Here is a 13,767-nt window from a genome sequence, read left to right as displayed (position 1 = left end):
TTTTAGTATGTTTACAAACTGTGTAACCATTTCCACAATTTTTAGAAACAAACCGTATTCTTTCTTTTTATTAGTCATTCTCCCTTTAAAACCATGTAATGCTAACAAATTCTTCTCTAGCACAGGAAACATTGGTCACCTAGAACACCAAAATCAGCACTTGGGGAAGAAAAGAACTGGGGGGTAGAAGACTTGATCTACAGGCATAACAAATACTGGAAAAACTGTGGATTTGGGATTGTAGAGTACTGCTTCCTATAACTGATGCTATGAACATTCCTTTGAAAACCCAGACATGATCCGAATACACAAAACATGAAACTACTTGCCAGTGAAAGCAAAAAAATCTTTCATTGGAGACACTCTTCACCTATTGCACAATGTAATTTGTTTATTTCAGGAGCAGAAGACAGAGGATGATCTGAGCTTTATTTAAGTAAAACAAGAGTTCTTGTATTCCAAGGGAAAAAACCTGGAATTTAAAATAGCATTCTTAAGGGTTCACACCCAACATTAAAACATATTTTACAAGCCAAATGAATGAATGAAAGAATGAATGAATGATATTTTAAGGTGTTGCTTCCATAGTTTATGACATAGTCCATAAAATGGCCAGTATAATATCTCCCCCCTGAAACTTAGTTACTCCCTTGCCTCTGCTATGCTTGAAAGAAATCTGGATCTGAAATTCTAAGTAGAATCCAAGTAAAAGGAGGCATTTTATTCTATTTCTCACCTTTGGTAGTTATAACACTGGAACTTTGTAGTCTGGGCTCTGTGGTGGCACATGACATAGGTTAAGGAAGGAAACTTGCAACAAACAAATCTACCCTATGTTTATGAAGCCAAAAGAGTCTGATGAGAAACTCACTGAGTGAAATCTAGCTGTGAAATATCTAGATCCTCTCTAGGATCTGGATTTTCTAGAATAGAAGCTAGAAAGAGCACCGACTACGACTTTCACCCACTTTAGGGCAAAGGCACCCTGGTGTTGGCCATTTGTAATAGGGTGGTTTCTGCTTCCTTTTCTTTGAAACAACCGGTTAATGTGCAAATTCAATCTCCTAGGGAATCATCTTGAAAAGAAGATAAGGTCTCAAGTTTTTCAGATCTTTTGCTCTTCCCACTCATTTTCAGTCCTGGCTAAATATCAGAATCACCTGGGGAGTTTCAAGAATCCTGGAGATTGGGTCCAAACCCGGACATTTACTAAATCAGAATCCTGAGGCATCTTTTTATATCCACCAGAGGATATTCTGACTCACATCCAGGGTGGAGAACCAACAGACAGCCTTCGGAAGTCCTACGCAACCCTCTGAGAAAGGACTTTGGCTTCTCTTTTAACTGAAACTGTGTGCTTCCCTAAGCGTTATCTTCTCATTAGTTGCTCAAGAACTGAATTTGGGTTGGTTAATTAAAACTTCACAACATTCCCCCCATGTACACTGAAATTCTTACCGATGCTTTTCTGAGAGTCAAGTTTGAGTGTTGCCAAAGCTCAAGTTTTAGACTCAAGTTTTAAAGACATTCTTGGTTGAGGGAGAGGCGGGAAAAAAACAAAAACAAAAACAAAAAAAAACAAAAAAAAAAAACCCATCACTATGTTAATCTTTCTCAGAGTTCTTCCCACACTGCTAATGTGAGATAAGCTGTCATTTTTAAAGGTTGAAGCCCCCCCTCCCTTTTTCTAAGCATTCTGGCCTTTGACAATAATGACAGAGCAAACCTTTTCTTTCCCCAAAGCCTCATCTTCCTTATCCACAGATAACATTACTGACCTACCAACACAGGCCTTGGGCTTCAAAGTTGTTTACCCACTAGCTCTGGTAGGCTTGCCCTGACCCAGCATCAGTGTCTCACAGAGTCCCCTGTTGTGACCAAGAATATGTCCTTAAAATGTGGCTGGCCTCCCAGGCAGTGGTCACGGAAGAATGGAGAAATGACCCCACAGGGTCTAATCCACTGACCTTTACTTTGCTCTCACCAACTGCCCAAATAAATAAAAACAGCAGGGTAGCTTAGTTTCCCAGATGAATTCCAATTTATCCCTAAATATCTAAGCCTGGTCCAATGTTTAAAAGTTCTCAGGCCATCCAAAATCTGTCAACTGGCTCCCAACCAAGGCCAATTTTGCCCTCCCAGGGACCTTTGGCAATGTCTGGAGACATTTTTGGTTGTTACAACTGGAGGAAAGGTTGTTACTGGCATCTAGTGGATAGAGGCCAAGGATGCTGCTAAACATCCTACAGTACACAGTATTGCCCCCACAACAAAGAATTATCCTGTCCAAAATGCCAATAGCACTGAGGTTCAGATACCCTGGATTGAGTCGTTTACCAGACCACTGGTTTGAAGAGACTCTTGTTACCAGTAGCTTACAATACGAACTGGGGGCTCAGGTCATGAACTCATGGTTCACAAGTTCGGGTCCCACATCAGGTTTGCTGACAGCGCAAAGCCCACTTAGGGGGCTCTCAAAAATAATAAATAAATTAAATTAAATAGGATCACAAACTCAAATGCCTTCAAGGTCCAAGGAGATAAAGAAATATCACATTAAACAAAGTGGCTGTGTATGAGGCACTAGGGTGTGGTGAGGCCTGTGCCAAATGAGAACGTAAACACTCGCTAAAATCATTCAATTTTTTAAAATAACACTGGGTTAGTCAAACAAAACATGACAGCTGGCTACATCCATCCTGTATACCACTGGTAGTCAAACTCTGGTTTAAAGAGTTTATCAATTTAAACAGAACTGGATGATCACCCAAAGACATTGTCTAGCCTTGTCCCTTATACCCTATGGAACTTCCTGAGCCCCCAAGCTGGGGAACAGGACAAGAAGCTGTTCAATTAAGAACAGACTAGGGATCAGGGGCTCCTGGGTGGCTCAGTTGGTTGAGCATCTGACTTGGGCTCAGGTCATGATCTCACAGTTCGTGAGATGGAGCCCCACGTTGGGCTCTGTGCTGACAGCTCAGAGCCTGGAGCCTGCTTCAGATTCTGTGTCTCCCTCTCTCTCTGCCCCTCCCATGTTCTTGCTCAGTCTCTCTCTCTCTCTCTCTCTCTCTCTCTCTCTCTCTCTCTCTCTCAAAAATGAATAAACATAAGAAAAAAAAAAGAAAAAAGAACAGAAGAGGGATCAGATTTTAAGGGTTTAGTTTCAGAGTCTCTTAGTGCTAAGAGCAGGGGACAATATTGGAAACTCTGAAGGTGAGAAAATGGAGGTACCCCCCCCCTCACTGATCTCCATTCTAGGGAAATCCACTGGCTATTATAATCATCAATATTACACAATGCCATACAAGTAAGGTCATTATTTAACGATAACACCATTCACACAAAATTTTAGAATTTTCACTACAGTTCATGATGAGGAAACTGAGGCCCGGGAATTTCAAATGAATTGCAAAGATTACCCACATCTGAACCTAAAATTAATTGATGTGTCTTTTTTCTCTGTGTAATTGCAACACAGCAACCAAATGGTGACGAGATTTCATTTCAAGGTGTCAAACACTCATGACTAAACTCTCTACCAACATAAGTAAGTTCTACATAAATGTTAGATTTAAGCCTACTCATCACCATCCTCTTTTCTCATCAAAAACACATTAACATGTTTGCCCCAAGTCACCGTTTTAAGATCTCGTTTCCACATAACAGAAGAATTGAAAACAGGTTAAATATCTCCAGCCCTCCTTTCAGATCAGGCTGTAGAGAGGAAAGCCAAGTCAGCAAATGGAACACAAGAAGAAGGAAGCTCGGATCAGATCTGAATATCCCCACGTGTATGCATGCTTTCTGCTGGAGGAATTCCTGGCCCGAGGAGACAGTATAAACAAACGCGATCCAGAGGGAAACAAATGATAAGATAAGTGAGACCCAATAACTCCCTCTGTCCTCCCCTCCACCTACTTCCCCCAACATATTCCATCAGAAAAACAATGTGAGCTCGGGAGGATTCAAATGTAAGCAGCCCCCACCCTCTGCTACCACACAGCTCCCTTTTCTCAAATAGGGGGTAAGGGGTAAGACGCGCTCCTTGGTGAGGTCAGTGATTGTGGCTCCCCTCACATGAAACCCGGCCCATGGAAGACAACCTTGTCCTTTTCCCACAAGGAGGCTATGAGCACAGGACTGACAAGGAGGCAATTCACTGCTCTTCCAGACTCAAATTACAATCCAAGGAGTGTAGTAGGCAAAGGTGGAGTGAGGAAGAAAGGTGGCTTCAGTCACAGCCTGAAAAGAAACTGGGTCAAACTAAAAATAGTATTTTATTTTTTTAAATTTCAAACCAGTCCCTTAGCAGAAAATGTCAGAGGCACGGCAGTTTCTTGCCACAGTTCTTGGAACTTCTATAGTTGGAAATGTCACCTACACACAGACTGTTAAGCCCTAAATGGGTCATAGAGGTTTTCTAGTCCAATCCAATCCCTATTCTTAATGTTTAAAATATGAAAATATAATAACAGGCCTTTCATTTAACGTTCTGAGAACATGATGCAGTCTCGGCCATCGCCTTCAATTCCAGCCCAATTCATTCCACACTGTCTCAGACTTTTTCAAATTACCACTGAGTGCAAGTAGCAGGGTTGAGGACTGCTAATGCAAACAAGATTGCCACATACAAACAGAATGGGAAAGAAGCCAAATGTCATTGTTGTTTCTTCTGCCGTCATCATCCTAAGTCAAAAAGCCACTAATATGGGGTAACTGTAGCTGCATTAAAAAAAAGAAATGCTAAGGGCGAAACTGTATGCCATTTTCTGTATCCACAATTTCACCAACTTTCGAGAGGAGAGAATGCAAAAGGGACCTTCAAATGGTTTAAACTGTCTACATCATTTCCTTGAACTTTTTACAATATTTTTTGTAATAAATTCTCAATATTTAGGAGAGCCCTTGGTGTAATCCTCTTGTTGCAGAACTACAGGCTCTAATTAACTAACTCATGTCTAATCATTTCACTGCTTGGTTTTGCAGATCTCTATGAAACAAATACATTTAGATACATATGAACAATCTAACCTGGTGAATGATGCTGACCACTATCCCTCACTCTTCTCCTAGGATGCAAATCTGCAGGGGTTTTAGGGAAGAAGAGTGAAGCCAAGAAATGGCACAAAAACATCTACTAATGACTTGGGTCACATCCCCAAGAAACAGAAAAGACCAAGGCTACGGGGCTTTGGCAAAGTTTTATTTAGGAAGCTGCTCTTAGTTCTGACCCACTCTTCATAGAAGGACACCTGTCAGAAGCATACAATTCCTTGGCAAATTGTTGGCAAAGCTTTACCTCTAACTTATGGGGTCTAAAAAACTAAGACCCCCATCTTTTGCCCCTTGAAGTGATGGCTATGCATTAATATATCCACAGTGTACTATCTAGTCTCCTCTGTTGCCAAGAAGGAGCATGATGAATTAAAACCAGGCAGGAGGGAGGGGCCCTGGCTGGCTCAGTTGGTAAAGCATGTGACTCAATCTCAGGTTTGTGAGTTCAAGCCCCACATTGGGCATGGAGCCTACTTAAAAAAAAAAAAAAAAAAAAAAAAAAAAAAAAAAACAAAACAGTAAATATAAAAAATTTTTTTAAAAGCTGACTAAGATTATAGGTACAGTTTGTGGCTCCAAAACAAGACAAAACTAACCCATGGCCTTGACCTGGTTTGTAGGTCACTAACAAGCTGAGCATAGCCAAAAAGCCAGAATATAGAACCCATTTCAAAAAACAAAAGATGGGCATCTCTTATTGCCCAGACAATGCCCAAAGCTCAGATCTGGGCTATCTACTCTTGGAAGACTAAATTCAGAAAGCCCATCAGATGGGCAATATTTGCCAATTGCACAGATTTTTTTTTTCTTTCAGAAATGAAAAGGACAAAGACCAGTTTAATAGTTGACCCTAATTATGTACCTGGCAGAATAAAAGGTACCTTCAATTCCAATCCTGGTGCAATTTATAGAACAGAATGAACTCAGGTTATTACTAACGGTGACTGACATACTTAGGAAGTGTAAGAAGATGAATGAAAAAAAAAAAAAGCTTCTGAAATCAATATCTGTTGAATGAATGAATATTATGTTTGAACAACTTATCAGCTAATAAGCCTCTTGTTTTCATTTCCTTTTCCTGGCAATATACTGTTAGGGCATAACTTTTCTATTATTTCCCTAAATGACACAGTTTTGAGTTTTACTCAATTGTCTTCATTAAATATGTCAAAGGGGCAAAATATCCAGTTTTAAGCCAAAAGGAAAAGATCTATTGTAAGTTAGGAAATCGTACCAACTGCATTAAAAATTGAACCTGCTTCCCTGGGTTTCCACATTTAATTCACAATAGGGGCTAAGGTTTAAAAGAACTGCAATCGTATATTTGGCACCAAATTTGCTCCACTGTAAAAATAAATAAAAGTCTCTCTTCTGAGGTGAGAAATAAAAAAGCTTATTTTAATATCTAAGGATAAACCAATATTAGATTACATGTCGGACTACTACTCAAGTTTTCATTATTTTCTTTTCAAAAGAGCTTTTACAATTTATGTTAAAAGACACCAAGGAGGAAGAATGCTAAGAAGTTATGGGAGTCAGCTTCTGGAGCTCTGTTCTGGGTGAGAAGGTTTTTTTTTTAGATAAGAGATTCAACCTATTGGAAAGTTATCTCAGTTAACAAATACAGTCTAATGCTGGACAGGCTCCAAATAGATTTAGAGATGGCATATAAGAGCATTTCTTTTTTCAAATAATTTGCCTATCACCCACACAGCAAAAAGGAGGGAGTTCAAAAGTTTTATCATTCAAATACACAGATGCAACATTTTCTGCTCCAGAAAGTCAGACTTTAAGAAACTATTAAATGAAGGGGCACCTGGGTGGCTCTGGTGGTTAAGCATCCAACTCTTGATCTCAGCTCTGGTCATGTTCTCACAGTTATGAGTTCAAGCCCCATATTGGGCTCTGCATTGATGGTGCAGAGCCTGCTTGGGATTCTGTCTCTCCTTCTCTCTGACCACCACCCCCCTGCCCTGTCCCACCTTGTGCTCACTCTCTCTCAAAATAAATAAATAAACTTTAAAAAAATTTAAAAAAAGAAACCATTAAATGAAGAAGCCTTTTTACTCTCAATGAACCCAGCACTTACTGACACAGCACTGTTTCAGAAGTAAGAGATACAAAGGAAGTTATGATTCCCCCTAACTCGATGGAGAGAAAAGAACACACAGGAAAACCAGAGGCAAGGCAACAGTGTAGGGGTGCAGAGAACTAAGCTGCCTAGGTCCCTAACCTAGTCTGCCCCTTACCAGTTGCGGGACCTGAGCTAGGCAAGTTCCTTAACTTCTTCATGCCTCAGTTTCTTCCTTTGTAAAATGGTGATGATGGTACCTTCTCATACAATTGGTGAGAGGAGTCAATGGTTAAGCCCATGTAAAGTATTAGGAAGGTCCTGGTTCAAGGTAAGCACCTCACATACCTTGACTATCAGCATCGTGTCAGCTATGTTACGTTCTGTGGTCAGGCTAAGGGCTCTGAGGAGGAAGGACAGAGGGGGGTGGTAAAAGCTGAGGCAGGGAAGGCTTCCTGGAATCTGTGGCACTCAAGATGGATCTGAGAGCACAAGCAGAATTTAGAAACTCAGAGGAGCACACATTCCAAATGAGTGGAGCCATTACTGGACAAAGTCACAGATGGTGTAAAAACCAGGAGTGCTGAAACATCAACAAGGAAAATAATGCTCACCAAAGCTGCATATGTATTTGGCAACCTCAGATGAACCGCGGGGAAGGGGGGAGGCCTCCGTATACTTGCTGCAGTGCTCCTGGATTCAGCGTTTTAACTAATTTTTGGATGTGTGTATTATGAACGCAAACTCATTCTGAAATGCTCAGTTCTCCCCTCCCGGAACAGTGGAAAGGATGCCAGACAATAAAAAGGTAAACTCCTTTTTTTTTTTTTTCCCTGCAAAAATAGTCTGCTAGAGTACAATGTAGGTCACCAAAATCAACTTGCATCTCATTTGCATCCATACCGCTGTCAGTGGTGGTACTTACTAAGTGGTGGCTTGGAGGAATCAGAGGGACGGGGAGGCAATTCAGATCCATCCTTCACTTCCAATCTCTATCAGCCACTCTAAACACAACCTACTGAAGAAGCCAGTGAATGTGACCTCACAGGAAGTATCCTCCACCCGAGCCTGCCCCATCCACCAGATGTTACTCTCAAGCCACATACAGAAACTCCTCTCCTTACAGATTTCTTCTTTTTTTAGGTCTATTTACTTAATTTTCTTTTTTTTTCCTTAGGGTTGGGGCACCTGGGTGGCTCAGTCGGTTAAGCAGCTGACTTTGACTCAGGTCATGATCTCAAGGTTTGTGAGTTCAAGCCCCACGTCGGGCTCTGTGACGACAGCTCGGAGCCTGGAGCCTGCTTCAGATTCTGTGTCTCCCTCTCTCTCTGCCCCTCCCCTACTCATGCACACGTTCTCTTTCTCTCAAAAATAAACATTAAAATTTTTTAATTTTTAGTGTTTATTTACTTATTTAGGCACACAGAGAGAGTGAGCGAGCGTGCACAAGCTGGGGCGGAGGCAGTATGAGAGGGAGACAGAGAATCTCAAACAGGCTCCACACTATCAGTGCAGAGCCCGATGTAGGGCTTGAACTCACAAACTGTGAGATCATGACCTGCATCTGTTAAGAGTCGGACACTTAGACTGAGCCACCCAGGTGCCCCTAATATTTGTTTATTTTTGAGAGAGAGAGAGAGAGCACGCACACACATGCAGGGGAGGGGCAGAGAGAGAGAGACAGAGGGACAAAGGATCCAAAGCAAGCTCTGTGCTGAGAGCAGAGAGTCCGATGTAGGGCTCGAACTCAAGAACTGAGATCATCACCCGAGCTTACCGATTTCTTAAATAGTACCTGTGGTATCAGTTGCCTCTAAACTGAGCTCTCAGGGAAACCATTAAGAACAGATGCTGTGAGTGTTAGAATACATTTCACTTGGAAGATTTCCTCCATTACCACGTTAGAACTCGAAATGCCAATGTAAGTGACAGTAGTCCACGTTCCTTATGCAAAGAAGAAAAATCACAAAATGAAATATAAGAATTTTCATTTTGACCGTGCCCCCTCTGGAGTTTAAACAAGTTTGCTAACCTAAAGTGGCAAAGGTGCCTGCAATTATTTCCTGCAATAATATAAGGATAGGCTTAAAGCTTGGAAATACCAGGAGTATGACATGAAGCCAGGGAGGGCCCCACAGAAGTTACAACTCTGTGATTATTTCCTGAACCAAACACCTAAGGCTCTCAGTGGTACCAGGCTTTGTTGGAAAAGCCGGGTCTCCCTGATCCAACAGCTGTAACTTTTTAAGTGATTTCACAGAAGACCTCAAGATTCTCAAGCCAAAGCCACTCTTTATGACATCCCCAAAATATTTACACGATGAAACACTTTCAATCTTAACCATGTTTTGTTTGTAAACAGCTTATTTGTTCTGATGACCATAATACCAACACTAAAAGCAGGCTTTTAAACAAAGTCGTTCAAATAAAACCACACACAGACACACAGGCATTCGTGACACCCAGAGCCTATCCACAGAGCGAGAAAGCCAGGATTCAAATTCCTTGGCACCTACTAAGCTCCTGTAAGCACCACCCAAGGACACAACCCACTGCTGGTATCATGCCTCCTCGCTAATTTATACTTCTGAAAACCCACAGAATCTGACTAGTGGATGATAACACAACGTTACAAATATTGGACAAATCTCTCCTACTCCGTTCTTCTCTCACATGAGCCAGCCTGGGACAACCAATCCTGTTTATGAGAAAACTCCTCCACAGATAAGAAAGCCACTGTCCAGCTCCTCTACCCCAATGGTGCCTCCGGTGCCATGGGTGGCCTGGCAAAACCCTCTAGTTATCTCTGCCTTAGTCTCTCTCTCTCCTGTCCTACACCTCCTGGGAAAGTTATCTGGGCCAGGGAGAGAACAAGAGACATCTAGAAATGCCGGCTGTGGGGTAATAAGAATTGCATTAAGACCTGTAACAAGAATTTTAGAGAAAAAAAAAAAAAAAAAGAAAGTCTATGTGAGTGAATGTATTCCAACAGCAAATAATTACAAAATACATCGATTTCAGACACATGGAAGGCCTTCTATACTTCAGGTCACGTGCTACATAGGCGTTTTCATTTATGCTGAGATGAAACTACTTCACAGAAAGCTAAAGGAGTATTACCATTGATGCCAGAACTACCAGTGGAAAGAATGCAATCTTGAATCTCCAATCATGGCTCTACTATTGACTCAACAAATATTTATTAAATACCTACCAATGGTCAAACACTAATTGCTAGAGAGACGGGGAAGGACAAGACAAAGACCCTGCCCTCAAAGACCTTGGGGGTTGCGGGGGGGGGGGGGGGGGGGGGAGACACATTAGAATTGCTGTCAGAATTACAGGGACACATGAAAAATCAGACAATCGAAGGAGATGTTCAGTCAATGATAAGTTCTAGGACAAAAACAGTGACAATTTCTGATTCTGCTTCCTCATGAGGATGTAACCGCCTACTTGAAACAAGACGATGAAATGTCAACCACTTGGCAGTCAATGTCCCCAAGCATCTACCTGCACAAGAATGCACATGCATACACATTCACAGATACAGCCTTGTTCCCCCTTAACTGCAATGTCTGTGATAATCCACTTTGGCATGTAACAAAAGCAGAAGGTAAACAAAATATTTGTGTAATTCAATTACACTGAATGCAATTAGATTACACATAACTGCATTCATCAAGAATCTATAAAAAGACAAACCCTGAACAATTAATTCTACTCTACAATAAAAGGATAAATAGAAGTCCAGATACAGGGATAACACTAGTAATATTAGAAATATCATCACAACTAGTCAAATGGCTGCCTTGCCTACCTTGAAGGATTGCCATGAAGAGCCAGGCTGGTTTGTCAAGTGAGTCATACAAATAAGGCTCAGAGATATTAACCCAATGCCACAGTGTCAGAAGTGGAATTTAACTCATCTTCAGATTATTTTGAGAAAAGACAATGACCAAGTCCTTTGTAGAGTCACAAGATTTTATACCTAGAATCAACTTTGGGAAACCCTCTATAGCCCCTCTCCCACGTTACTAAGGACCCAGGTCCCCTGAAGTAAAGAATTACCCCAGAGTGGGGTAGCCAGCAATGACAGAGCTAGAGAATGACCCAGGCCTCCTAGATTCCTGCCCAGCCTGCTTCATTCTCAAGGACCTGCATCCTTTAAGCAGGCGGCAGGCTTCTAGATTTTATGGGAACCACAAGGCATGACATGGACTTCCAGAATTCAATTTCAGTAATTAACTGTTCCTATAAACTTCCAGAGAGATGCACCTAGGGCAAATCGAGGCCCTTTACTGGTGGCCAGAGAGCTCTCTCTTCATGCAAAACAGAGGACACGCCCTCCTTGAGAAATATGCCTCCAACTCGGGTCAGGTACATTATTAGGGAAATTATGCATCTAGCCTGAAAGGGAAAGAGCATGCCTCAGGAAAAAGGCTCCAGCATTACTTCTGGAGAGAGGAGAGTCCAAGGTATGGGCACACGAGAGGGAAAGGGGTCTAGAACTGTGTCCAAGTTATTTCCAAGAGAATGGAGGCCTGGGCTGTGGAAAGGGTGAAGAAGAGAGAGCAGCTGGGCCCGGAACGAGCATTTGACCACACCCACTGGCCACGCCCTCCCAGCTGCCCGCAGAGCCACAACGAATTGAAACAGCAGTGGGAGCAGTTAAGATTCCGACGGCAGGAGTCGCCATGGCAACGGGATTCGTCTCGCAGACAAACTCCGCTTCAATTCACTAGGTCCTTCTCCAGTCTCAAGCAACTACCAACTCATTGAGCGCAAAACGGTCACGGGTAGCATATGCTCTTGATGCTCTCCTGCGGGTGGAGATGGGGTAGGGGACCAAGCTAGAGGAAATAAAGCGCAAGTATCAATTCCTGGGCCCACCAAAATATTTTATGGGGGCAAAAAAACAAACAAAAAACCAGAACATCCCATCACCAGGCTGTGAGCGACTTGAGAACAGAGCCATTAGCTGGGTTTGATGAATGAGTGAGTATGCGAAAGAATGAGGGTGCTAGGAAAGGAAATCCAGAGGACTTTTATAGAGTTCTCGGGCCCCAAGCACGTCTCAAGTCGGAGGGCAAGCCCATTTGCAAGCAGTTGGATTTTCGACACCAGATGGTTCCTATTGCCCAGCCCTCCTGCCCCACAGCGAGCCTCATCATTAGATTGTTCGACACCCCGCACCGCCTAACCAACTCCCAGCCCAAGGCTCCGGGCAGACGCTTCGCCCCAGCTCAGGTGCTCTTTGTGGAGGGAGCAATCCGGACAGGGGAAACAAGATGCACCTTTCCCAGGGGGACGAGAGGCGCGAGCACCCTGCGGCGCCCCGAACCCGCTCCACAGGCGGCGCAGGCTCCGCTCCCCGCTGTCCGCCAACACCCCTTGGTCTTTCCGCAGCGCGGGGTTTCCCTCCTCTCCTGCGAGACCTTTAGCTTCCAACTTTCGCGGAATTACAGTCACCTCGTCCCTTTTTCAAATAAAGCTCGAAGCGAGGGCTGCAGGGATGGTTGGGGTTCTGCTCGAACGCGGGCGGGCACACGAGTCCCTCCTTCCCTGTTGCCACCTCCGAGTCCACCACGCCTGCATCGGAGCCTCCCGGGCCAGTAGCTCGCGACCGCGGGCAGGGCCCCCAGCCGAGGCCACGACCCCCGGCGCCCCGAAGCCCCAGCCTCGAAAGCCTACAGCAAGGCGGCGAATGGTACCCTGCCTGCTCTTTTGGCATCCCAGCGCCTCAGAAAGAAAGGAGGGAGGGACCCCCGTCCTCGGGGGCGCCTTCCTCCGGGCTTGCCTTGCTTTTCGCCGCGCTTGCAGCCATTTTCCCAAACCCAGCTTGGCAGCCGGGAGCTGTCTAGGTCCCGTTCCCACCCAGACCCAACCTGAAGGACGGGTTTAATATTTACCTACTGGCCCTGGGGCTCCGGGGAGGCAGCGGGAGGGCGCGCCGAGAACCCAGCGCCCGGCCCGAAGTAGCGCGCCCACCCCCACGCCACCGCGCGGTGCTACTTAATGAATGAGTGCGGCGAGCGAGGCGGCACGTCCCCCTTACCTGAGCAGCCCCTGCATGCTGGAAAGGCGGCTCTGCGCTCCGGGTACAATGGGATCCGGTTAAACAGTTTCCTTCACAGCCGCTCGTAGGTTACCAACTCGCAGGTGACATCACCCTCTCCTCGCCTGATAGGATACAATGTGGCGCCCACTGCGCATGGACTCCCCTGCCGGGCCCGCACACCCCTGGGAGTTGTAGTCTCGATCTCACAGGCACAGCCCGAGTAGCTACGCTAATCAGGGTTCACGGAACTACACTTCCCGTCGCCTTCCTCGGCCGCTGCGTCCCCGCCCCCTGATCCCGCCCCCCGCCAGACCCGCCCCCTCCCCGCCCTCCAGCCTTGCAGTGTTAGTGGTGGTCGTTCAAGAAGCTGAGTTGCGGACACCGCGGCGAGGGGGTGGGGGGAGGGCACCCTGCGGTCGTGACCTTTGACTTGACCTCCATTCTGCCCGGTGAGGGCTCTGAGGGCCGCCAGGGGTCGGGCGCTGGTGCGCACGGGCCAGGCAGCTCTGACCATCCCGGCTCTTGGCCCCAGCTGGAGGGAGAAGATTAAGCTTTTCGCTGCCTTCCTTGCGCTTAGAAA

The 13,767-nt window shown here is 44.7% G+C and overlaps 1 protein-coding gene across 4 annotated transcripts in view; it reads right to left on the bottom strand.

Annotated features, from left to right (window-relative positions):
* Window positions 1–13,318, bottom strand: part of DAAM1 (dishevelled associated activator of morphogenesis 1) — a 176,013-nt gene extending 162,695 nt beyond the window's left edge. For 3 of the 4 annotated variants that reach the window (XR_002080635.2, XM_019451663.2, XM_019451666.2), the window contains exon 1: window positions 13,185–13,318. The gene's annotated coding sequence lies outside the window, so the exon portion shown is untranslated. The remainder of the gene's footprint in view (window positions 1–13,184) is intronic. The other variant, XM_019451664.2, reaches the window with a different exon arrangement.
* Between the last annotated feature and the right edge of the window lie 449 nt (window positions 13,319–13,767).

The sequence above is a fragment of the Panthera pardus genome, unplaced genomic scaffold, assembly GCF_024362965.1.
Source record: "Panthera pardus isolate Hobbes unplaced genomic scaffold, ASM2436296v1 HiC_scaffold_24, whole genome shotgun sequence".
Taxonomy (NCBI): Eukaryota; Metazoa; Chordata; class Mammalia; order Carnivora; family Felidae; genus Panthera; species Panthera pardus.
This window is presented reverse-complemented; position numbering and strand designations above follow the sequence as displayed.